We start from the raw sequence: 24,889 nt of genomic DNA on the forward strand, positions 1-24,889 counted from the left end.
TGGTTGTCTCCCCTTTTCTACCTTTGCCTTTTGTTTTCCTTTCTATTTTTCTGTTGTCCTTTTTATAATATAAGCATTTTTTAATGAATACACAAACATTTTGTAAAGTATGTGATCAGTTTTAACTTTTAAAATTACATTATATATCTATCCCTAATAATAAAGTACGGATTGACTCCGTAGGTTCACCGTCACAGTGCGCTTTCTTCTCATGTCATAATACGCTTTTATGATTTGTATAGACAAAATCGTAATATAAACGAGGTGGTACTAATCGTCCGGTTCATCTCGTGCACTGCCACGTCCACCGCTTCGCCCCCGTCGCGCGCATGGCCATGGTGTATATGGCGCCCATCCTCCCCAGCTCCCCGGGACCTGCCCCGCTCGGCCCGTCGACGACGACCACGCCCCATGTCGCGTCGAGCACCTCCCGCGGCAAGGAGGTCAGCGCCTGCCGACGGCCCAACTTGCGCACCATCCCCGTAGGGCGCCGGCACACCGGGCTCGACCTCGCGTGCCGCAGCACCGCCCACGCCTCCCCGGCTGGGTCGGGGTACCTTGAAACATGGACGGCCGCCGAGCTATTGGGGCCACGCCCAACAAGCACACCCCGCGCGTCCTCGGTACTGTCGGTGACGAAGGTGGTGGCAGCGCCCTGCCCGTAGTTGACCACCGCGAGCGCGAGGAGCTGCAGCGAGAGGCCGAACACATGCAGCCTGCTGGGCGCGCGCGTGACCACGATGGAGCGGAGCAGCGCGGACTCCTTGGCATTGAGTCCGTCCGTGGACCAGAGGTGAAGAGCGAGGATGTGGTGGTCCTGGACACATCCAAGGTGCATCCTGCGCATCAATCAGAGATGAAGGCCAGGTATGTATGCAATTAATTCAAAGAGATTTACTGATTTACTCTAATGACTACTCAGGAAGTATGTGACAGGGATGTTTCTCCATTGACCCCTGGATCATGAACGCTAATTACAATTGAGGATCTGCATATGTGTGACTGGGATTTTATGGCTGCTGCATGGCATTGGGCAATATGGTGGAATTGTTGTGGGATTTTGGATGTCTTTGCTGGTTCAGAGAGATAGATGTAGGTGAGTTTGTTCTGTGCTTATGATTGTGTTTGATAATGCCTCGTTAAATTAGAGTGGCATTCGACCAATTGTTGTATGAATTCTGTAAAAAAATGTGTGGCTATGAGTGAACGAAATCTTGTGTGCCGCACTTTTGAGCTTGAGATGCAGATTTGTATTCCCTGTGAGCAATTTAACATCTGACATCTTTACTTATAAAAATTATATGCAATTGGGGAACTTGAATCATTTTTTAGGTAAATGGTAGGAGCAGAACCTACTCAGTAAATACAAACGATCCGCATTTCATGTTCAAAGGGACATCTTAAAGGCTTTGTCTTTCTAGCGTGTTCTGCTCACTATTCACCACCCTTCTTAATAAATTGGTATGCTCTTGGTATTGACATCTAACATATTCAGTACAAACATGTCTTAAATTGTTTTTGTAGGATTAAATGTAGCAGCACTTGTGATTTTATCATTCCGTTTTAAAGTATTCACACTGCTGGCACCATATGTGTACAACTGGAAACGTATTTTACCGAGTTAAGAGAAAATGATGTCATGAGAAAAACTTTGAACAAGTTTTATAAGATCATCTTTATACGTGCCTTTCAATCTTTCAGTTTTTTTATGACTGCTGGGTTTATCAGTACAAATAAAATTTACTAAAAAACTTGAGGATAGGAGAAACATCAGAACAGTGAAAGCATGTCACATGCTACATATGTGACAGTATTGATACAGAAACTAAGTTAGCATGCTGGATTTAGCTCTGTTTGTCTCCCTCATGAAACCATACCGACTGGCCATTAAGACGTAAAAACTAGAAAACAAATGAAAATAAATTGTCTTCAGGCATTGCTGATGCCGGTTAAGACGAGTGCATAATAAACCGCCGATACAAAATTGAGAGTGATAGTGTATCTTGGTGATGCAACAAAATGTAATCATGATCATTGAAGATTATGATTTTTTTTCCCGTTGCAACGCACATGCCCTTTTGCTAGTTATACTAGAAAATAGGGTACCACTTTTTGAAAATTGTGTGAACATTTTATTAATTACATGTGTTACAAAATATATGAACATTCCTTTAAATTACACAAATATATTTTCATATGTAAATGCAGTTTTGACATCAAGTGCATGATTTTTAAAAATAGGAAACATTTTTCTAGCTGCATGTTATGTGTAATACTAAACACTTTTTAAAACATAAACATTTTCTTATCATTAACCAGGTTATATAAGTAAATAGAATAAATATTTGATTTGAGATCTTTAAAAAAGACAAAAAAGCAACCATACATGTTGATTGCCTACTCCAATTAGACCCACATAATCTCTACTCCTAATGGAGCAGTTGGTAGTCTCGCTTCCATGTTTTTTTCGTCCCACCTCCCATGGATTTTTTGGTACCTCGTCCCACCTCACATTGAGCAGTCACGAACCGAAAAAACCGTGTACCGAAGCCCCCACCCGCCCCACGCACTCCAGGGACTAACCTCCAATCGCACCCAAGACAATCCAGCGAAGAAAAACCTATGAAAATTAACCAGCGAAAAAAAACCTAATGGAGGAGTTGGTAGTCCGGTACGGTTTATTTTCAACACTTTTCTAATGACAAAAGATCACGGATCTAACTTTCCTACCTTAGCCAAATCAACGAATATCTCTCATTAATGCAATTTGCTTTAGAAAACAAATAATAGATTCTTTCCTACCTTAGCCAAATCAAGGGATCTCTCCCATTAATGCAATTTGCTTTAGGAAACAAATAATAGATTCTTTCCTACCTTAGCCAAATCAACGGATCTCTCTCATTAATGCAATTTTCTTTAGGAAACAAATAATAGATTCTTTCCTACCTTAGCCAAATCAACGGATCTCTCCCATTAATGCAATTTGCTTTAGCAAACAAATAATAGATTCTTTCCTACCTTAGCCAAATCAACGGATCTCTCTCATTAATGCAATTTGCTTTAGGAAACAAATAATAGATTTTAAGGAAACAAATAATCTCTAATCTCTATCTCTAATCTCTAATTCTCTAATAATAATAATAATAATACCTAAAAGAAACGCAGTGTTCCGTTTCCCGTCTTACTTCGTCGAGCCTCCCTCCCGTGCGCTGTTGGTTTTCCCTGCGTACGTTCCACCCCAAACGTGATTCGTTCTTCTTAATTATGTGGTCCCACCCCCATGTGATCCGGCGAAAGAACCAACAAAACCTTCATACCCACGCACGCAAGCAACGAAAAATCCATGCAAGCCGTGTCTCCTCCTCCCTGTTCAAACCCTAGCCGCCCCTTCCCAGTTGACGCCGCTAGCGAGTAGCGCATAGCACATGCACCAGTGCGGCCCTTCCGCGGTCCCCCTTGACCTCGCAATGAAACAGCTCGTCGGCATCAATGACGAGCCAGTGCGTCCGGTGTTGATTCCTGTGGATGGGTCAAGCAGGACAGGGGCGGTGGATCCGGAACATAGCCATGAAGTTTGCTTCGATGCGCGCCTAGTATTGTCTCAAGTGCATGGGTCGATCTTGGATGGCGGGCGATGGATCAAGGACGTACATAGAAGCTTTCACCTACGCAAACGGCTGACTACTCAACCTCCTCTCGACGGTGGCAGCGGCCAGGTCTAGTTAGCTACCATTTATCTTTAATACATGCCATGAAAGGTGATCAAGAGGAGCAATCATAAGCAACGAGGTGTTCCAGGGCTACGAGCGCCAGTACTGCGACTCTGCGTCATCGAGGTCTTCGCCAAGATCGCCACCCTCTCTTCCCATGCCTATTTCTATTCGTTGTTGTTGGTTTCGTCTTACATGGTGAGATCTAAGCAGACAAGATGAAGCAGAGGCTCTCTGAGATCCAGTCCGACGTGCAGGATACTGAATCACTGGTAAATACTAGATTGTGTTTCATGATTTGATCATCCATTCCACTGCCTTACATACTACCTTTGGGACACTATAAGAACTAGGCATGTGATTTTGGCAGATGGAGGATTCATTTTGGATGTAGGTGAATGTGTGATTTCTGGAAGCTCTGTATATTAAATTTATGATCTGCTCTTGATTTCCTTCTTGGGGACTAGATTTGAAGATTAGCGAGCTACACCATCTAAAAATCTGGCTGCTGATCCGGGTACATTGCTACTCGGCCTTGCGTTCAATTGAAGTTTTCTGAGATCAACTCTTTTGAAACTTCAAAACGAGCAGTCCTCGTATTTTGAGGTTGCTACTTGCATGTTGTTCATTTTTCTGTAAATTTTGTTCCATTATTTTTGCACTCTATCTGCCAAATTGATTGCATGGTATAGGGTGCGATGGTGGCGTGGGCACCGCACGGGGTAGGAGCAGTGCCCTGCACAGGCCAGCCCATGCCGGGAGCTAGCACCGCGCCAACGCCTCCATGAACGCCGCCATGACGCGTTGCATGGTGTCGCTGTCGGGTGTGGCCCCCAACATCGCGATGTGTGCTCAAGCATGTCGTTTGTGGCTTCAAGTCGCCTGGTGGCCACCGTGGCATCATGACTAAACAAGAGGTTGGTGATGAAGAGCCTGCGCTCGTCCAGGCGGATATGGCGGAGCATCCACGGCGATGTGGACGCGGCTGCAGCCATGGCCGGATGGAGAAGCCTTAGGTCATGGTAGATTATCTACTGATGGCATAATCCTCTAGAGCTACAATAGCCATAAAGATGCCTTGCCGTGGGGAAGCCTCGCTGCTGGAAGCGCCATCAGTGATCTGATTTGAAGAGTCCAACAAGAGGTTAATGGAATTCTCATCTCCCATATGTTCGCATTCTAACATGTCCTTGTTGATTCAGCTGTTACATTGTGTCACAGTTCACTTGTTTTTCACCTTTTTTCGTACTACTATGCACTGGAATGTCCATGTTTGCTAATTTGCAGATTGAATTGTTCTGATAAAATATGCTAATATATGTCACTTCTTTCTGAAAGGTATCCGGAACTCTTAACTGCATTGCTCCGGTGATAACTTTTTCTTATTGTTGCCATTTTGTGTTCCAGTCAAGATTTTCTTATTTCACAGACATTAGAAGTCTAGAACTGGGATAAAAATAAATAAAGTTTGGAATAAGCTAGAATCTTAATAATCTCCAATATCTGCTCCACATGTGTGGAATCAATCATCCAGATATATATATACTCGGATTGATGCAGCCATGCCCAATAAGAATCTTCATGTAAATAAATCGAAGAATTCTCTACTGATGAATAGGGAGCTGCACCAGACATCATATGGTCTTTTCATTTTCGTGGTAAGACTGGATTAACCTCAAGACTTAAGTATCTCGGAACCATGCTTTTCCTGTGTAGTTTTCAACATGCTATTACATGGTCTATTAAGTGCGTGGGAAGATTCTTGAATTTACCCTGACATTATGGAACCTTTGTGCTGAAACAATTAAATATGTTAATCTATAATGATAGCAATGAAGACACACAGTTCCGTTATCAGTACAGTGCAGATGGTCATGTGGCCATTATGGCCTACCTTCAGTATTGTGGTTAACATTGACATGATTAATGTAATCTTCAAAACGACATGTTCCATTTTCCCTATGTATTTTTTTGTTCAGATGCCCTATTACTGTTTTATTGACTGCAGGCAATCTATTTTATATGGTATGATTTTTTTTGTTGGAGAGATACTAGCTGCCCCTTTTCCACTTGTTAGTAAGTTTTGTAGCAGACTTCTTAATTGATATTATAGACGTTCTAAGGTAGACGTGGTATTTTCAGTTAGACTGATTTCTTGTATTTTATCCACTTTTATAGGAGTTTGTTACCTTTGTTTTTTGATTGAAAATTAAAATGTGCATGCATTGTCGAAGTTTGTGAAGTAGAATTAATAACCTTCTGGTTATTGATCAATATATATATATATATATATATATATATCTTGGATGTCCCATAGCAACGCAAGGGCATTCAACTATCCTTGAAAAAAAGAACTATCAAACCGCTCAAGAACCTGCCAGGTCAAGCCTTTCCCTCCGTTGTTTGGCACTGCCTACCCCCTCTCCCCCGAATACCGCAACAGGGAAGATCCGGTCCATCGAGAGAGACCGATGCTATCGACCATTGATGTCGCATGGGAGATCTGCGACAGTGGAAACATGCTCCCCTTCGCTCCAACGGCGCCTCGAGGTCACTGACACGGGTGAACCAGCGACCCGCCGATGCCATCCCAAGCTACTTTGCCAACGTCGTGGGCGTGGGCTACTGGCCTTCCAGGTACTCGACCGTCGGGCTTATCGAATTGGGCCGCCACGGTGCTACTGGCCGCCGTCGGTCTCACTATAGATGCATCATGTGCCATCGGCCATGCCAGCATCGCCGCCTATGTTTCCCAAATCAATTACCCGTACGGTCCATGCATACCCGGAGACGTTGGTGCATTCACACTTCTCATGGATCTTTGTATTAGCCTGATAGTGTTGGGATCTCGAAATTTTGCTGTAGGTGAAGAAGGGATTCCTATCTTGAAATTCTGCTGTAGGTGAAGCGCCTCCTGTAGGCCATGGAGATGACCAGGGATGCATTGGGAGGCGGGCGACGTAAAGCGCTGGAAAGGAGTATTGTATTATGTATGTGTTGGAAATATGCCCTAGAGGCAATAATAAATTAGTTATTATTATATTTCCTTGTTCATGATAATCGTTTATTATCCATGCTATAATTGTATTGATATGAAACTCAGATACATGTGTGGATACATAGACAGCACCATGTCCCTAGTAAGCCTCTAGTTGACTAGCTCGTTGATCAATAGATGGTTACGGTTTCCTGACCATGGACATTGGATGTCATTGATAACGGGATCACATCATTAGGAGAATGATGTGATGGACAAGACCCAATCCTAAGCCTAGCACAAGATCATGTAGTTCGTATGCTAAAGCTTTTCTAATGTCAAGTATCATTTCCTTAGACCATGAGATTGTGCAACTCCCAGATACCGTAGGAGTGCTTTGGGTGTACCAAACGTCACAACGTAACTGGGTGACTATAAAGGTGCACTACGGGTATCTCCAAAAGTGTCTGTTGGGTTGGCACGAATCGAGACTGGGATTTGTCACTCCGTGTAAACGGAGAGGTATCTCTGGGCCCACTCGGTAGGACATCATCATAATGTGCACAATGTGATCAAGGAGTTGATCACGGGATGATGTGTTACGGAACGAGTAAAGAGACTTACCGGTAACGAGATTGAACAAGGTATCGGGATACCGACGATCGAATCTCGGGCAAGTATCGTACCGCTAGACAAAGGGAATTGTATACGGGATTGATTAAGTCCTTGACATCGTGGTTCATCCGATGAGATCATCGTGGAACATGTGGGAGCCAACATGGGTATCCAGATCCCGCTGTTGGTTATTGACCGGAGAGTCATCTCGGTCATGTCTGCATGTCTCCCGAACCCGTAGGGTCTACACACTTAAGGTTCGGTGACGCTAGGGTTATAGAGATATTAGTATGCGGTAACCCGAAAGTTGTTCGGAGTCCCGGATGAGATCCCGGATGTCACGAGGAGTTCCGGAATGGTCCGGAGGTAAAGAATTATATATAGGAAGTGCTATTTCGGCCATCGGGACAAGTTTCGGGGTCACCGGTATTGTACCGGGACCACCGGAAGGGTCCCGGGGGTCCACCGGGTGGGGCCACCTGCCCCGGGGGGCCACATGGGCTGTAGGGGGTGCGCCTTGGCCTATATGGGCCAAGGGCACCATCCCCAAGAGGCCCATGCGCCAAGAGAAGAGGAAAGGGGGAGAGTCCTAAAAGGGGGAAGGCACCTCCGAGGTGCCTTGGGGAGGATGGACTCCTCCCCCCCCTTGGCCGCACCCTTCCTTGGAGGAAGGGGCAAGGCTGCGCCCTCCCCCTCTCCCTTGGCCCTATATATAGTGGGGTAAGGGAGGGCAACCATACCTAAGGCCTGGCGCCTCCCTCTCCCTCCCATGACACATCTCCCTCCTCCCGCAGCGCTTGGCGAAGCCCTGTTGGAATCCCGCTACTTCCACCACCACGCCGTCCTGTTGTTGGATCTCCATCAACCTCTCCTCCCCCCTTGCTGGATCAAGAAGGAGGAGACGTCGCTGCTCCGTACGTGTGTTGAACGCGGAGGTGCCGTCCGTTCGGCGCTAGGATCATCGGTGATTTGAATCACGACGAGTACGACTCCATCAACCCCGTTCTCTTGAACGCTTCCGCGCGCGATCTACAAGGGTATGTAGATCCACTCCTCCCTCATTGCTAGATGACTCCATAGATAGATCTTGGTGACACATAGGAAAATTTTGAATTTATGTTACGTTCCCCAACAGTGGCATCATGAGCTAGGTCTATGCGTAGTTTCTATGCACGAGTAGAACACAAAGTAGTTGTGGGCGTTGATTTTGTTCAATATGCTTGCCGTTACTAGTCTTATCTTGATTCGGCGGCATCGTGGGATGAAGCGGCCCGGACCGACCTTACACATACTCTTACGTGAGACAGGTTCCACCGACTGACATGCACTATTTGCATGAGGTGGCTAGCGGGTGCCAGTCTCTCCCACTTTAGTCGGATCGGATTCGATGAAAAGGGTCCTTATGAAGGGTAAATAGCAATTGGCATATCACGTTGTGGTTTTGCGTAGGTAAGAAACGTTCTTGCTAGAAACCCATAGCAGCCACGTAAAACATGCAAACAACAATTAGAGGACGTCTAACTTGTTTTTGCAGGGTATGCTATGTGATGTGATATGGCCAAAAGGATGTGATGAATGATATATGTGATGTATGAGATTGATCATGTTCTTTTAATAGGAATCACGACTTGCATGTCGATGACGTGACAAGATGATCATGGAGCCCCAAGATGAAGATCAAAGGAGCTATATGATATTGGCCATATCATGTCACTATTATTTGATTGCATGTGATGTTTATCATGTTTATACATCTTATTTGCTTAGAACGACGGTAGTAAATAAGATGATCCCTCATTACAATTTCAAGAATGTGTTCTCCCCTAACTGTGCACCGTTGCTAAAGTTCGTCGTTTCGAAGCACCACGTGATGATCGGGTGTGATAGATCCTTACGTTCACATACAACGGGTGTAAGACAGTTTTACACATGCAAAACACTTAGGGTTAACTTGACGAGCCTAGCATGTGCATAGACATGGCCTCGGAACACAGAAGACCGAAAGGTCGAGCATGAGTCGTATGGTAGATACGATCAACATGAAGATGTTCACCGACGTTGACTAGTCCGTCTCACGTGATGATCGGACACGGCCTAGTTGACTCGGATCATGTAATCACTTAGATGACTAGAGGGATGTCTATCTGAGTGGGAGTTCATAAGATGAACTTAATTATCCTGAACATAGTCAAAAGGTCTTCGCAAATTATGTCATAGCTCGCGCTTTAGTTCTACTGTTTAGATATGTTCCTAGAGAAAAATTAGTTGAAAGTTGATAGTAGCAATTATGCGGACTAGGTCCGTAAACTGAGGTTTGTCCTCATTGCTTCATAGAAGGCTTATGTCCTTAATGCACCGCTCAGTGTGCTGAACCTCGAACGTCGTCTGTGGATGTTGCGAACATCTGACATACACATTTTGATAACTACGTGATAGTTTAGTTAAACGGCTTAGAGTTGAGGCACCGAAGACGGTTTTTGAAACGTCGCGAAACATATGAGATGTTTCGAGGGCTGAAATTGGGATTTCAGGCTCGTGCCCATGTCAAGAGGTATAAGACCTCCGACGATTTTCTTAGCCTGCAAACTAAGGAGAAAAGCTCAATTGTTGAGCTTGTGCTCAGATTGTCTGAGTACAACATTCGCTTGAATCAAGTGGGAGTTGATCTTCCAGATGAAATAGTGATGGTTCTCCGAAGTCATTTCCACCAAGCTGCTAGAGCTTCGTGATGAACTATGATATATCAGGGACATATATAATGATCCTTGAGATATTCGCGATGTTTGACACCGCGAAAGTAGAAATCAAGAAGGAGCATCAATTGTTGATGGTTGGTGAAACCACTAGTTTCAAGAAGGGCAAGGGAACAAAGGGATACTTCATGAAACGGCAATTCAGCTGCTGCTCTAGTGAAGAAACCCAAGGTTGAACCCAAACCCGAGACTAAGTGCTTCTGTAATAAGGGGAACAGCCACTGGAGCAGAATTACCCTAGATACTTGGTAGATGAGAAGGCTGGCAAGGTCGATAGAAGTATATTGGATATACATTGTGTTGATGTGTACTTTACTAGTACTCCTAGTAGCACCAGGGTATTAGATACCGATTCGGTTGCTAAGTGTTAGTAACTTGAAATAAAAGCTACAGAATAAACGGAGACTAGCTAAAGGTGAGCTGACGATATGTGTTGGAAGTGTTTCCAATGTTAATATGATCAAGCATCGCACGCTCCCTCTACCATCGAGATTGGTGTTTGCGTTGAGCATAGATATAATTGGATTATGTCTATCGCAATACGGTTATTCATTTAAGGAGAATAATGGTTACTCTGTTTATTTGAATAATACCTTCAATGGTCTTACACCTAAAATGAATGGTTTATTGAATCTCGATCGTAGTGATACACATGTTCATGCCAAAAGATAGTAATGATAGTACCACCTACTTGTGGCACTGCCACGTAAGTCATATCGGTATAAAACGCATGAAGAAGCTCCATGTTGATGGATCTTTGGGCTCACTCGTTTTTGAAAAGTTTGAGACATGCGAAGTCTATTGGTGTATATGCATGAAGAAACTCCATGCAAATGGACCGTTTGGACTCACTTGATTTTGAATCACTTGAGACATGCAAATCATACCACATGGGCAAGATAACTGAAAGCCTCGTTTTTAGTAAAATGGAACTAGAAAGCAACTTGTTGGAAGCAGTACATTTTGATGTGTGCAGTCCAATGAGTGCTGAGGCGTGTAGTGGACATCGTTGTGTTCTTACTTCACAGATGGTTTGAGTAGATGTTGAGTACATTTACTTGATGAATCATGAGTCTGAATTATTGAAAGGTTCAAGTAATTTCAGGGTGAAGTTGAAAGATCGTCGTGAAAAGAGGATAAAAGATCTATGATATGATCATAGAGATGAATATCTGAATTACGAGTTTGGCACAGAATTAAGACATTGTGGAAATTGTTTCACAACTGATACAGCCTGGAACACCATAGTGTGATGGTGTGTCCGAACATCATAACTGCACCCTATTGGATATGATGCATACCATGATGTCTCTTATCGAATTACCACGATAGTTTATGGGTTAGGCATTAGAGACAACCACATTCACTTTAAAAAGGGGCACCACGTAATTCCGATGAGATGACACCGTATGAACTATGGTTTAGAGAAAACCTAAGCTGTCATTTCTTAAAAGTTTGGGGCTGCGACGCTTATGTGAAAAAGTTTCAGGCTGATAAGCTCGAACCCAAAGCGGATAAATGCATCTTCATAGGACACCCAAAACAGTTGGGTATACCTCCTATCTCAGATCCGAAAGCAATAAGGGATTGTTTCTGGAACCAGGTCCTTTCTCGAGGAAAAGTTTCTCTCAAAAGAATTGAGTGGGAGGATGGTGGAGACTTGATGAGGTTATTGAACCGTCTCTTCAACTAGTGTGTGGCAGGGCACAGGAAGTTGTTCCTGTGGCACCTACACCAATTGAAGTGGAAGCTTATGATAGTGATCATGAAACTTCAGATCAAGTCACTACCAAACCTCGTGGGATGACAAGGATGCGTACTACTTCAGAGTGGTACATAATCCTGTCTTGGAAGTCATGTTGCTAGACAACAATGAACCTACGAGCTATGGAGAAGCGATGGTGGGCCCGGATTCCGATAAATGGCTCGAGGCCATAAAATCCGAGATAGAATCCATGTATGAAAACAAAGTGTAGACTTTGGAAGAACTACTTGATGGTCGTAAGGCTGTTAGGTACATATGGATTTTAAAAGGAAGACGGACAATGATGGTAAGTATCACCATTAAGAAAGCTTGACTTGTCGTTAAGATGTTCTCCGACAAGTTCAAGGAGTTGACTACGATGAGACTTTCTCACTCGTAGCGATGCTAAGAGTCTGTTGGAATTATATTAGCGATTACTGCATTATTTATGAAATCTTGCAGATAGGATGTCAAAACATTGTTTCCTCGACGTTTTTTTTGAGGAAAGGTTGTATGTGATACAAACCAGAAGGTTTTGTCAATCCTGAAAGATGCTAATAAGTATGCAAAGCTCCAGCAATCCTTCTAGGGACTGGAGTAAGCATCTCGGAGTTGGAATGTATGCTTTGATGATGATCAAAGATTTTGGGTTTATACAAATTTTATGAGAAACTTGTATTTCCAAAGAAGTGAGTGGGAGCACTATAGAATTTCTGATGAGTATATGTTGTTGACATATTATGGATCAGAAATGACGTAGAATTTCTGGAAAGCATATAGGGTTATTTGGAAAGTGTTTTTCAATGGAAAGCCTGGATCAAGATACTTGAACATTGAGCATCAAGATCTATAAGGATAGATCAAAACGCTTAATGGTACTTTCAAATGAGCACATACCTTGACATGATCTTGAAGGTGTTCAAGATGGATCAGTCAAAGAAGGAGTTCTTGCCTGAGTTGTAAGGTATGAAGTTAAGACTTAAAGCTCGACCACGGCAGAAGAAAGAGGAAGGACGAAGGTCGTCCCCTATGCTTTTATCATAGGCTCTCTACAGTATGCTATGCTGTGTACCGCACCTGAAATGTGCCTTGCCATGAGTCAGTCAAGGGGTACAAGAGTGATCCAAGAATGGATCACAAGACAGCGGTCAAAGTTATCCTTAGTAACTAGTGGACTAAGGAATTTTCTCGATTATGGAGGTGGTAAAAGAGTTCGTCGTAAGGGGTTACGTCGATGCAAGATTAACACCTATCCGGATAGCTCTGAGTAGAGATACCGGATACATATAATGGAGCAACAATTTAGAATAGCTCCAAGTAGAACAGTTATTTGGAATAGCTCCAAATAGAACGTGGTAGCTACATCTAGGATATGACATAAAGATTTGTAAAGCACACACGGATCTGAAAGGTTCAGACCCGTTGACTAAAACCTCTCTCACAAGCAACATGATCAAACCCAGAACTCATTGAGTGCTGATCACATAGTGATGTGAACTAGATTATTGACTCTAGTAAACTCTTTGGGTGTTAGTCACATGGGGATGTGACCTTGAGTGTTAATCACATGGCGATGTGAACTAGATTATTGACTCTAGTGCAAGTGGGAGATGTTGGAAATATGCCCTAGAGGCAATAATAAATTAGTTATTATTATATTTCCTTGTTCATGATAATCGTTTATTATCCATGCTAGAATTGTATTGATAGGAAACTCAGATACATGTGTGGATACATAGACAACACCATGTCCCTAGTAAGCCTCTAGTTGACTAGCTCGTTGATCAATAGATGGTTACGGTTTCCTGACCATGGACATTGGATGTCATTGATAACGGGATCACATCATTAGGAGAATGATGTGATGGACAAGACCCAATCCTAAGCGAGAATGATGTGATGGACAAGACCCAATCCTAAGCCTAGCACAAGATCATGTAGTTCGTATGCTAAAGCTTTTCTAATGTCAAGTATCATTTCCTTAGACCATGAGATTGTGCAACTCCCAGATACCGTAGGAGTGCTTTGGGTGTACCAAACGTCACAACGTAACTGGGTGACTATAAAGGTGCACTACGGGTATCTCCAAAAGTGTCTGTTGGGTTGGCACGAATCGAGACTGGGATTTGTCACTCCGTGTAAACGGAGAGGTATCTCTGGGCCCACTCGGTAGGACATCATCATAATGTGCACAATGTGATCAAGGAGTTGATCACGGGATGATGTGTTACGGAACGAGTAAAGAGACTTACCGGTAACGAGATTGAACAAGGTATCGGGATACCGACGATCGAATCTCGGGCAAGTATCGTACCGCTAGACAAAGGGAATTGTATACGGGATTGATTAAGTCCTTGACATCGTGGTTCATCCGATGAGATCATCGTGGAACATGTGGGAGCCAACATGGGTATCCAGATCCCGCTGTTGGTTATTGACCGGAGAGTCATCTCGGTCATGTCTGCATGTCTCCCGAACCCGTAGGGTCTACACACTTAAGGTTCGGTGACGCTAGGGTTATAGAGATATTAGTATGCGGTAACCCGAAAGTTGTTCGGAGTCCCGGATGAGATCCCGGACGTCACGAGGAGTTCCGGAATGGTCCGGAGGTAAAGAATTATATATAGGAAGTGCTATTTCGGCCATCGGGACAAGTTTCGGGGTCACCGGTATTGTACCGGGACCACCGGAAGGGTCCCGGGGGTCCACCGGGTGGGGCCACCTGCCCCGGGGGGCCACATGGGCTGTAGGGGGTGCGCCTTGGCCTATATGGGCCAAGGGCACCATCCCCAAGAGGCCCATGCGCCAAGAGAAGAGGAAAGGGGGAGAGTCCTAAAAGGGGAAGGCACCTCCGAGGTGCCTTGGGGAGGATGGACTCCTCCCCCCCCTTGGCCGCACCCTTCCTTGGAGGAAGGGGCAAGGCTGCGCCCTCCCCCTCTCCCTTGGCCCTATATATAGTGGGGGGAAGGGAGGGCAACCATACCTAAGGCCTGGCGCCTCCCTCTCCCTCCCATGACACATCTCCCTCCTCCCGCAGCGCTTGGCGAAGCCCTGTTGGAATCCCGCTACTTCCACCACCACGCCGTCGTGTTGTTGGATCTCCATCAACCTCTCCTCCCCCCTTGCTGGATCAAGAAGGAGGAGACGTGGCTGCTCCGTACGTGTGTTGAACGCGGAGGTGTCGTCCGTTCGGCGCTAGGATCATCGGTGATTTGAATCACGACGAGTACGACTCCATCAACCCCGTTCTCTTGAACGCTTCCACGCGCGATCTACAAGGGTATGTAGATCCACTCCTCCCTCGTTGCTAGATGACTCCATAGATAGATCTTGGTGACACGTAGGAAAATTTTGAATTTATGCTACGTTCCCCAACAGTATGGTCCTCCTTCGCTTTTTGGAGGGTTGTATAGATGTTTTGATACATAAGATATAATTTCAGGTTCTACATACATATTGGTTTGAGATGTTTTCATTTTTTATCATTTCAATGAATAATGCAATCTGGATTTGTTTTATCATGCCAATTTGAGGCATTCTGTATGGGCTGATTGGAGGAATATTATTTTTTTGACGCACTATGTGTGAACATGTTGAAGGGGCAATGACCATCAACGAGCTTGTGGCAGTAGTTTGAATGTGAGTAGCTCCTATCTTTTGTGTACTTATTTTCAGTCTATCAATCAAAGGGTAGAATGGTTACACGTGCAGTTATTTTGGTGTGAGCTTTGACAAGGGATGCCGATTGTTATGTTGAAGAGGCTTGTAAGTGCATCTAGTGCCACCCCTAGTTGGTTTTGGAGTATTGACGACAAACCTAGTTGAGGGACTAATGTGTTTGTGAGAATTGCAGGAAAACACAGGTAGAAGTCCCTCATTGATTCGGTTTACTACCAGAGATGACCCCTAAAAATGAATGAAGACATTGAAGTCAAAGGTGGTATATGAAGATATTCACATTGAAGACTATGACAACAGAAGACACGTTATGAAGCCTATGGAACTCGAAGACTTAGATCTTTCGTAGTTCTTTTTATTTTTGTTGAGTCATAGGAACCACCGTACTGTTAAGTGGGGTCCAGGAGAACAAGTCAGAATGACTTAAGTGATGCCTAAATCAAAATCAAAAACCTATGTCTTTGAGTGAAGACAATGAGAGCAAATCTTGTCCAGAGCCGGACAAGTTAGCTTTGCTTGTAGCCCAAGTAAAGTTGCCATGAGAGTTCGAAATCTGACCGTTGAGACACGTGTCAGTTCCTTAGTGACCCAGGGTCATTTCGGACAAATCAGGTCGGGTTGCCAAGTGGCTATAAATAGCCCATCCCCACAACCATAAACGGTTGGCTGCTCAGATTTCAGTGCACGGCTTTTGTCGTTTGAGAGCAACCCACCTCGAAGCCTTTGAGAGAAAATTCCTAGTGAGGAGAAAAGCCCTAACCACCCAGAGCCAGAGTAAATTGGGCATCACTTAAGTCTTCTTATCTGTGTGATCTGAAGACTTATTACACTTGAGGACTGTGAATCCTCCAGACGGTTAGGCGTCGCGTTCAGAGCATCCAAGAGACATTGTGGATTGCCAGTGAACGAAGTCTGTGAAGGTTTGGGAGTCTACCTTGAAGACTTACCAGAGTGATTGGGCGAGGACTAAGTGACCTTAGCTCAAGGAGATTACGGTGAGGACTTGGTGTCCTGAACTATGTGTTCAGGACTGGGTGTCCGGGACTGTGTGTCCTAAGGTTTAAATACCTAGCCGCTCCAACCAGACGTACAGTTGTCACAGCAACTGGAACTGGTCCAACATATCATTGTCTTCAACGAGTCACTGGTTTCATCTTCACTTCCTTCTCTTGCTGTTACTCATTGTGAAGTCATTGCATGCTTGCTTTATCATTTGTCTTCACAACGTGAATGCATGATCTGTTTGGCTTCATAACTTCTTCCTACTTGATCCTTATTACACTGAAGCTGTTTGTCACTGTGCTTTCACTCTATTGAATACATGACCATGGCTGGCCTAGTGTAATCTAACTTCCGCTGCATAGTAATAGGCATAATCTTCACTGTTTGTCTTCATAACTCCCAAGTTTTGAAGACTTTCATAAAAATCGCCTATTCACCCCCCCCTCTAGTCGATATAACGCACTTTCAAGGCTAAAATCTTCCTCGGTAAGTGATGTGCATTATGCATATGATAAAAAAAGAGGCTTTAGGGAGTTGATTGTGCCCATGAGAGGTGGTCCTGATATTAGGCTTGCTATAACATGTCATATTTAATACGTAATGTTCTTTACCAATCAAATGTTCACGTTTTAGATTATAAAGAATGATGACCTCAAAGACAAAGAGCTCCAAGAACTCAGTTCTGAAACTTTTGGTTAGTCTGAGTAATGAAATGTGACACTACTGGAAGTTCTACCTCATTTCAGTTCTTCTCTTTTCTATTTAATTATCTATTTCATTCCAAGCTAACTGGAACACATACCTTTATCTTTCAATGCAAGACTACACGAGGACTGTGGTCTATGGGATATCAAGCTCCTTCAAATAATCCGCACCAGTTCTTCTGGAGAATAATGTGTATACATGGTCTACAATGGAGTTTACAAGATAGATTCACTTACTCAAAGATTCAGCCTAACATTTTCCATAAGGATTATGTATGTTATACCAACTCTCAGTAATCTATACTACTAATGCCTTAGTTGGTAGTCTCGCCTCACTCCACCTCATCCCACCACTCCTATCTTTCGCCCACCTTTGACATCATCACATCACAGCATTGGGCTGGCCCATTAACGTGTATGTGAACACAATCCTCCCATCGACTGCCCTCCTCGCGATAATCCCGACGTCCTCGCGCTGCCGTCCTCTTCTCCCTGATCTCCTCTACCAGCGTGCCTTCCTTGCGATCCTCCCGACGTGTCCTTGCGTCGCCGTTCTCTTCTTCCCAAACTCCTCTACCAGGGGGACTTCTCTATGACCCGGGCGGAGCGAACATTGTACGCAGTTTTTTTGGCTTTCACCGGTTCGTTCTCTACCCCTCCTCCATGACTCCCTCGCCATCGATTTTCTTCGACGTCTAAATGCAATCCCTCCGTGGGGAAGTATGGTGTGAAGGAGAGAGGCCGCGATGGCGAAGGTGAGGTGGGCGTCATCCTGTTTTAAAGGAGAGGGCTCCAGCGAGAAATGTCTCACTACGGCGAAAACCGAGCGGAAGGGGAGGATCCGACAGGAAAACATAAGGGTGTGTCATGGGGTGGAGTTTTTATGTTGGGTATGCGTGTTGGAGATAACAGGGTTCATAGTTTAGACATTTTTCTCTCCAATATGGTCTGGATTTGTGGGAGCCTGGACTGTCGCATTGTTACATTTTTCATACAGTGTATCATAAAGTGTATCATACATACAGTGAAAACAAATCCCATTTATTATATACAGTATAGCCCTCCAATATGGCCATGTTTATGCTACACTAGATCACGGGAACCTGCCGTCGACCTTGAGGTTGGTGTATGAGAGAGAAATAAGTTTCAATATCAATAATTTGTCTAATTCATTTATATACAGTATAGCTCGTAGCAACGCACGGGCGTTTTACTAGTCTCTTTAGGGGATTGAAATAGAGTTGTTTGGGTACATAACGGATACCTACTACGCGCCTATAACTCGCCTTAAGCGGGTCTAACTTCTGACTCGCTGGAGGGGCCCAGCGAGGTGGGCCTGCCCACGCGCTTGGGTGGCCACAACCTATTTTTCTGTTTTTTTACGTTTTCTATTTTCATTTTTGCTTTATTTTTGTACTTTTGTTTATACTTCAAAATATTCTAAATATATATATATATATTGCAGAAATAATATATATTTTTTTGTGGAAAATATTGAATAATTATTTAAAAATGTTGAACAAGTATTTGAAATTTTTTAATCACGCATTCAAAAAATGTTGAACAAGTATTTGAAAAATGTTAAACAAGTATTTGAAAAATGTTGAAAAATAATTCTTAAAATATTGAACAAATATTCTAAAAATGTTGAAAAAGTTTGAAAAAATGTTGAACAAGTATTTAAAAGTATATTAAGTATGCAATCATAAAATGTTGAAAAACTATTTGATAAATGTTAATCAAGCTTTCGGAAAATGTTGAACATGTATAGAATAATTGTTGATTTTGTATTAAAAATGATGAGTTTTTTATCATGTATATAGAAATGGTAATCAAGAATTAAAAACAAATGTTAAACAAGTATCTAATAAATGTTAAACAAGCATCTGGGAAATTTAAGATGTGTATAGAAAAAATGTTGATCATGTATTAAAAGATGATGAAAAAAATTGATCATGTATTTAAAATGTTATGCAAGCATTAGAACAAATGTTGAACAATTGTTTGAATAATGTTAATCAAGCATTTGAAAAATGCTAAATGTATATAGAAAAAATGTTGACATGTATTTAAAAAATATTGAATCTTGTTATTTGAAAACTGTTAATCAAGCATTTGAGAAAAGCTAAAAAAGTGTGTATTGAAAAAAAGTTGTCCAAGTATTCAAAAAAAATTAGTCTTGTATTTGAAAAATATTAATCAAGCATTTAGAAAATGTTTAAAATGTGTATTAGAAAAAATGTTGACTATGTATTAAAAAATGGTAAATTTGTATTTGTTAAATGTTAGACATGTATTAGAAAAATGTTGTTGACATATACGAAAATGTAGAATGTAACCAAAAGAAACACTGAAAAATCAAAAGAAAAATAGAAAAATGAAGAAGAAATAATAAAACCAAAAGAAACTAAGAAGACAAAAAAAGGAAAAACCCCCAATGAAAAACAAGAAAGATAGAACCAAAATGGAACAAAAAAGAAAAGAAAAGGGAAAAACCCAGTGAAAAGCCAGAAAGTAATAAAGGAAACCTAAAGAAAACAACAAAAAAATAAAGAAAAAACAATGAAATAGAGAAAAATCGGTGAAAAAATATAAGAAAAACAAAACAAAAAAACCTGGAAGAAACGGAGACGAAATAGTGGAAACCCCACTCAACTCGAATTAAGTAGGTTCGACCTAATAGTTTAGCACGACCGCGCTTCTATCCTGGTGGCAAACAGCCCGTGCAATCAACTATTAGGACAAATCCTATTTGGCGCCTTAAGCGCCGAATATAGGCCAGCTCGTACAGGGCGCACACCCCCCGATCTCACATCGTCGCTATATGGGCCGGCCCATTTATTTCTGTTTTTAAAGTGGAAAAGCAAAAGAAAAACAGGTGCAGTAGGAATCGAACTGGGTAGCTGCTGTTTCATCGTACACTACACAAACCACCACACCACCAAGCCTATTCTCCTTATGTTCACCTTTTCTAGTTCTTTCTTCCTTGTACTTTTCTTTTATCATTTTTCATTTTTTTTCATTTTCTGTTTTCCTTCTTTCCTTTTTCCTTTTCTTTTTCCTTTCTTCCTGGTTCGACACAAAATCGATGAATTTCTCAGATTCGATGAACTTTTTTAAAATTCGATGAACTTTTTTGAAACTTGATGAACTTTTTTGAAACTTGATGAACTTTTTTCAATCTCGATGAACGTTTTTCTCAAATTCGATGAACTTTTTTCTCAAATTCTATGAACTTTTTTCAAACTTGATGAACTTTTTTTCAAACTCGATGAACTTTTTCCATATCCATGAACTTTTTTCTCAAATTTGATGAATCTTTTTCAAACTCGATGAACTTTTTTCATATCCATGAACTTTTTTCTCAAATTCGATGAACTTTTTTCAAACTCGATGAACTTTTTTTCAAACTTTATGAACTATTTTCATATCCATGAACTTTTTTTATGAAAAGTGATGAACTTGTTTTAAATCTATGAACTTTTTTCAAATTTGTTGTCTTTTTTATCAAAATCGATTAAATTTTTTCAAATTCTTGAACTGTTTGAGAATTCATGAACTGTTTTTCTCAAAATCGATGAACCTTTTTCAAAATCCAATGAACTTTTTTCAAATCTGTGAACTTTTTAAAAAAATGATGAACTTTTTTTGTGAACATTTCTTTAAAAAATGTTACTCATTTTGTGAACCTCTTTCTACATATATTTTCTGGCCGTTTGTTTTTTATCTTCAGAAGGAGGGCTACATATATTTCGGCGCCTTATGCGCCAGTGGCGCCAGCAAACGAAACGAGCGCGCACGCACCTGGTTATGCGGGCCGGCCCAAGAACGAGCCGAAATATATGTAGCCCTCCTTCTGAAGATAAAAAACAAACGGCCAGAAAATATATGTAGAAAGAGGTTCACCAAAATGAGTAACTTTTTTTAAAGAAATGTTCACAAAAAAAGTTCATCATTTTTTTAAAAAGTTCACAGATTTGAAAAAAGTTCATTGGATTTTGAAAAAGGTTCATCGATTTTGAGAAAAACAGTTCATGAATTCTCAAACAGTTCACGAATTTGAAAAAATTTAATCGATTTTGATAAAAAAGACCACAAATTTGAAAAAAGTTCATAGATTTAAAACAAGTTCATCACTTTTCATAAAAAAAGTTCATGGATATGAAAATAGTTCATCAAGTTTGAAAAAAAGTTCATCGAGTTTGAAAAAAGTTCATCGAATTTGAGAAAAAAGTTCATGGATATGAAAAAAGTTCATAGAGTTTGAAAAAGGTTCATCGAATTTGAGAAAAAAGTTCATGGATATGAAAAAAGTTCATCGAGTTTGAAAAAAAGTTCATCAAGTTTGAAAAAAGTTCATAGAATTTGAGAAAAAAGTTCATCAAGTTTGAAAAAAGTTCATCGAATTTGAGAAAAACGTTCATCGAGATTGAAAAAAGTTCATCAAGTTTCAAAAAAGTTCATCAAGTTTCAAAAAAGTTCATCGAATTTTTAAAAAGTTCATCGAATCTGAGAAATTCATTGATTTTGTGTCGAACCAGGAAGAAAGGAAAAAGAAAAGGAAAAAGGAAAGAAGGAAAACAGAAAATGTAAAAAAATGAAAAATGATAAAAGAAAAGTACAAGGAAGAAAAGAACTAGAAAAGGTGCACATAAGGAGAATAGGCTTGGTGGTGTGGTGGTTTGTGTGGTGTACGATGAAACAGCAGCTGCCCAGTTCGATTCCTACTGCACCCGCTTTTCTTTTGCTTTTGCACTTTAAAAACAGAAATAAAAGGGCCGGCCCATATAGCGACGATGTGAGATCGGGGGGTGTGCGCCCTGTACGAGCTGGCCTATATTCGGCGCTTAAGGCGCCGAATAGGATTTGGCCCAGCGAGGAGCTCTCAACTAGTAGAGCTATGTTTGAATTCCGCCAGCCCGTGCAATCAACTAGTAGTGCTATTGGGTTGTCCCGTTACTGTACAGTTCGACGCAAGAGATCGTTTCATCTCGCTTAACGCGATATATAGTCGTCGCACACCTACTAGGCTACTTCCACCGGCACTAGTCCTAACTGGACCGACTCTCTCCTTCATCGTGTTTTCAAACCTTTTAGAAGGTTCATCCTAGTTTCTCTTGTTTCTGCTTCTATTTTTGTTGCTTTTATTCAATTTTCTTTGTTTTTTGTCTTTCCTTTATGTTTTAGAAATCATTCTTTTACAAAACTTGTGATTTTTAGTTGAAATTTTCAAGTATTTTTCAGACTGCCTGATTTTTTCCAAATTCAAGAACATGCTTTTAATTCATTATTTTTGTATTTGCAAATAATTTTTCAAATCTATGAACGTTATTTTAAATTCATGAATTTTTCCTTTGGCTCCTCTCCCCCAAAAGCTTAGGGTTCCTTTGTCTCCCGCCATGGCCGCCGCCGGTCTGCCTCATCTTCGGTGGCCTTAGGGCCATGGAGACGCGGTGGATCCTTTTCTTATATCCTTTTTGAGATTTATTAGGGTTTGTGTCCTACACGGGATGACGAGACGACATCGGCTCCCTAAAGATGGAACAAGGTTCTCACTGTCTAGTCCCCTTCCGATAGTGCGTCTATCATCGTCTGTAGGTGTGTGGAGGTGTGTCTTCGGTGGATTTTTCTCTGGTGGATCTGCTCAAATCTGGTCATATTTCTTCTATGTTCGTGTGTCTTCAACTTGGATCCTTCTGATCTACCATACTCTTTAGCGGCGGCGATTGTTGTTCTGGTGCGCTGGTCCTACGGGTCTTAACACGACGACTTCCCGACTGTCTACTACAATAAGTTTTGCCCAGCTCCGACGATGGAGGGGCGACGACAGCGGCGCGCCTTCGGCTTGCTTCAGTGCTTATGGTCATCGCTAGATGATCTACGGATCTGAATGTAATTTTTATTATTTCTGGTGTTCATTGTACTGTCATGATTGAAGATGAATAGATCAGAAGTTTTCTAAAAAAATAGTGATTTTTTCAAATGAATGTAGATTTTCAAATTTTGTATATTTTTAATAAAAATTCAAATATTTTTAAAATCTATGACAAATCGATGGTGTGTTCTTTCAATAGAAAATGATGTCTTTTTTGACATCAAAATACTCTTTGTTACAAGGTGATTGCCATATTATGTTTTACAAGAGTATCAACAATTTCTACGAGTGAATCTTTTATCCACCCCACACACACCTTCTAACTAGTTTGGTTAAATCATGGGCAGCACAATTAGTCTCTTTAGGAGCATGCTCAAAAACGATATGAGAGGAATCACACGCAAGATGGTATATATCATTAAAAACTGTCGCTGATAGACCGAAAGAGCGATCTTCATTCTTCATTGTCTCTATCACCTCGACGTTGTCGAGGTTTACCTCTATGCGGTTATACCTGACTATAGGTGCCAAATTGAAACAAAACCGTAATGCCAGTGCCTCGGCCATAAGCGCATCTCTGCACCAATCGATTTTCTCGTTTCCTACCATGAACTATCTACCATTCAAGTCTCTGATGACAGAGCCATACGAGCCCTTGAGTAAGTATGGGTCAAAGAACACATCCATGTTTAGCTGCACATAGTTGCTCCTTAGTCTTTTCCAGCCATGTCGCTTGATCATCGTCTTTGCATCACTCGTCATAGTATAGTTAGAAACCAAAGTTCTGAATGTCGTTGCTATGAACTTAGGTTCCTAGACATTTTCATTATGCACTAACTTTCTCCTCTCCCACCATAAATACAAGGAACCAATAGCAAATGTTTTCGTTGAATTTCTCGAACCAAGGACCGCACATTTTTCAGCTGGTTGCAACAATAAATACTCTAGCACAACTTCTCCCGCCAGTAACCGTCGTACCTCTTTAGCTTTTGCACAAGTGAATAACATGTGCTTGGTATCCCCCGCTCCTATACCGGACGTAGGACATTGTCTGCTAAATTTTATATGTCAGTTAATCAAAGTCATCCGACATGGTAGCGATCCTAACAAAGTTCACCAGAGGAAAAAATTTAACCTTCGTAGGACAACTTAAACTCCAGATCGTCCCCCATATTGGTGAATTTCATGGTCTGACTGTATTTTCTCCTGATATTTTATGTCCATATTGGTTTTTCCACTTTGCAGAGTATGTCGATCTCACTGAGAATCTCCCATTTTTGCGCAAGTTCTATGCTACGAAGTCCGACATAACCAATTCAGGCAACATAATTGCAAGGATCCGCATCACTGAGAAACCAACTCTTCATCCCAAAGACCCATAACATGGTCAATGAAATCACTTACTTTTGATAGTAAATTGCCTTCACGAGGCATGATCACTTTCCTGGTAGGCGAGTTAGGGATCCATTCATCATCCCAAACATTTATTCGACTACCATCACTGATCCTTCATATATGACCTTTTTTTAGTGTTTGCAGCCCCGATATAATACTTTGCCATGTGAAAGAGGCTCTCTTTTTAAGAGTTGCCTTCAAAATATCATAATCTGGATAATATTTGGCTTTTGAGAACATGGGAACAAAGGGAATCCGGATTATCAATTAATCTCCAAGCCTGTTTCGCAAGTAAGGCTAGGTTAAAACAATGAATATCTCTAAATCACATTCCACCTTCTTTCTTTGGCACGGATAACTTTCACCATGCAAACCAGTGCATTCTACTCCGATTGTCACTGTCACCCCACCAATAATGCGACATTGCGTCTGTAAT

The 24,889-nt window shown here is 41.8% G+C and overlaps 1 pseudogene; it reads right to left on the bottom strand.

Moving 5' to 3' along the window:
- Window positions 1-227: 227 nt before the first annotated feature.
- Window positions 228-24,889, bottom strand: part of LOC125537261 — a 62,434-nt pseudogene continuing 37,772 nt past the window's right edge.

The sequence above is a fragment of the Triticum urartu genome, chromosome 2 (assembly GCF_003073215.2).
Source record: "Triticum urartu cultivar G1812 chromosome 2, Tu2.1, whole genome shotgun sequence".
In the NCBI taxonomy this organism is placed as follows: Eukaryota; Viridiplantae; Streptophyta; class Magnoliopsida; order Poales; family Poaceae; genus Triticum; species Triticum urartu.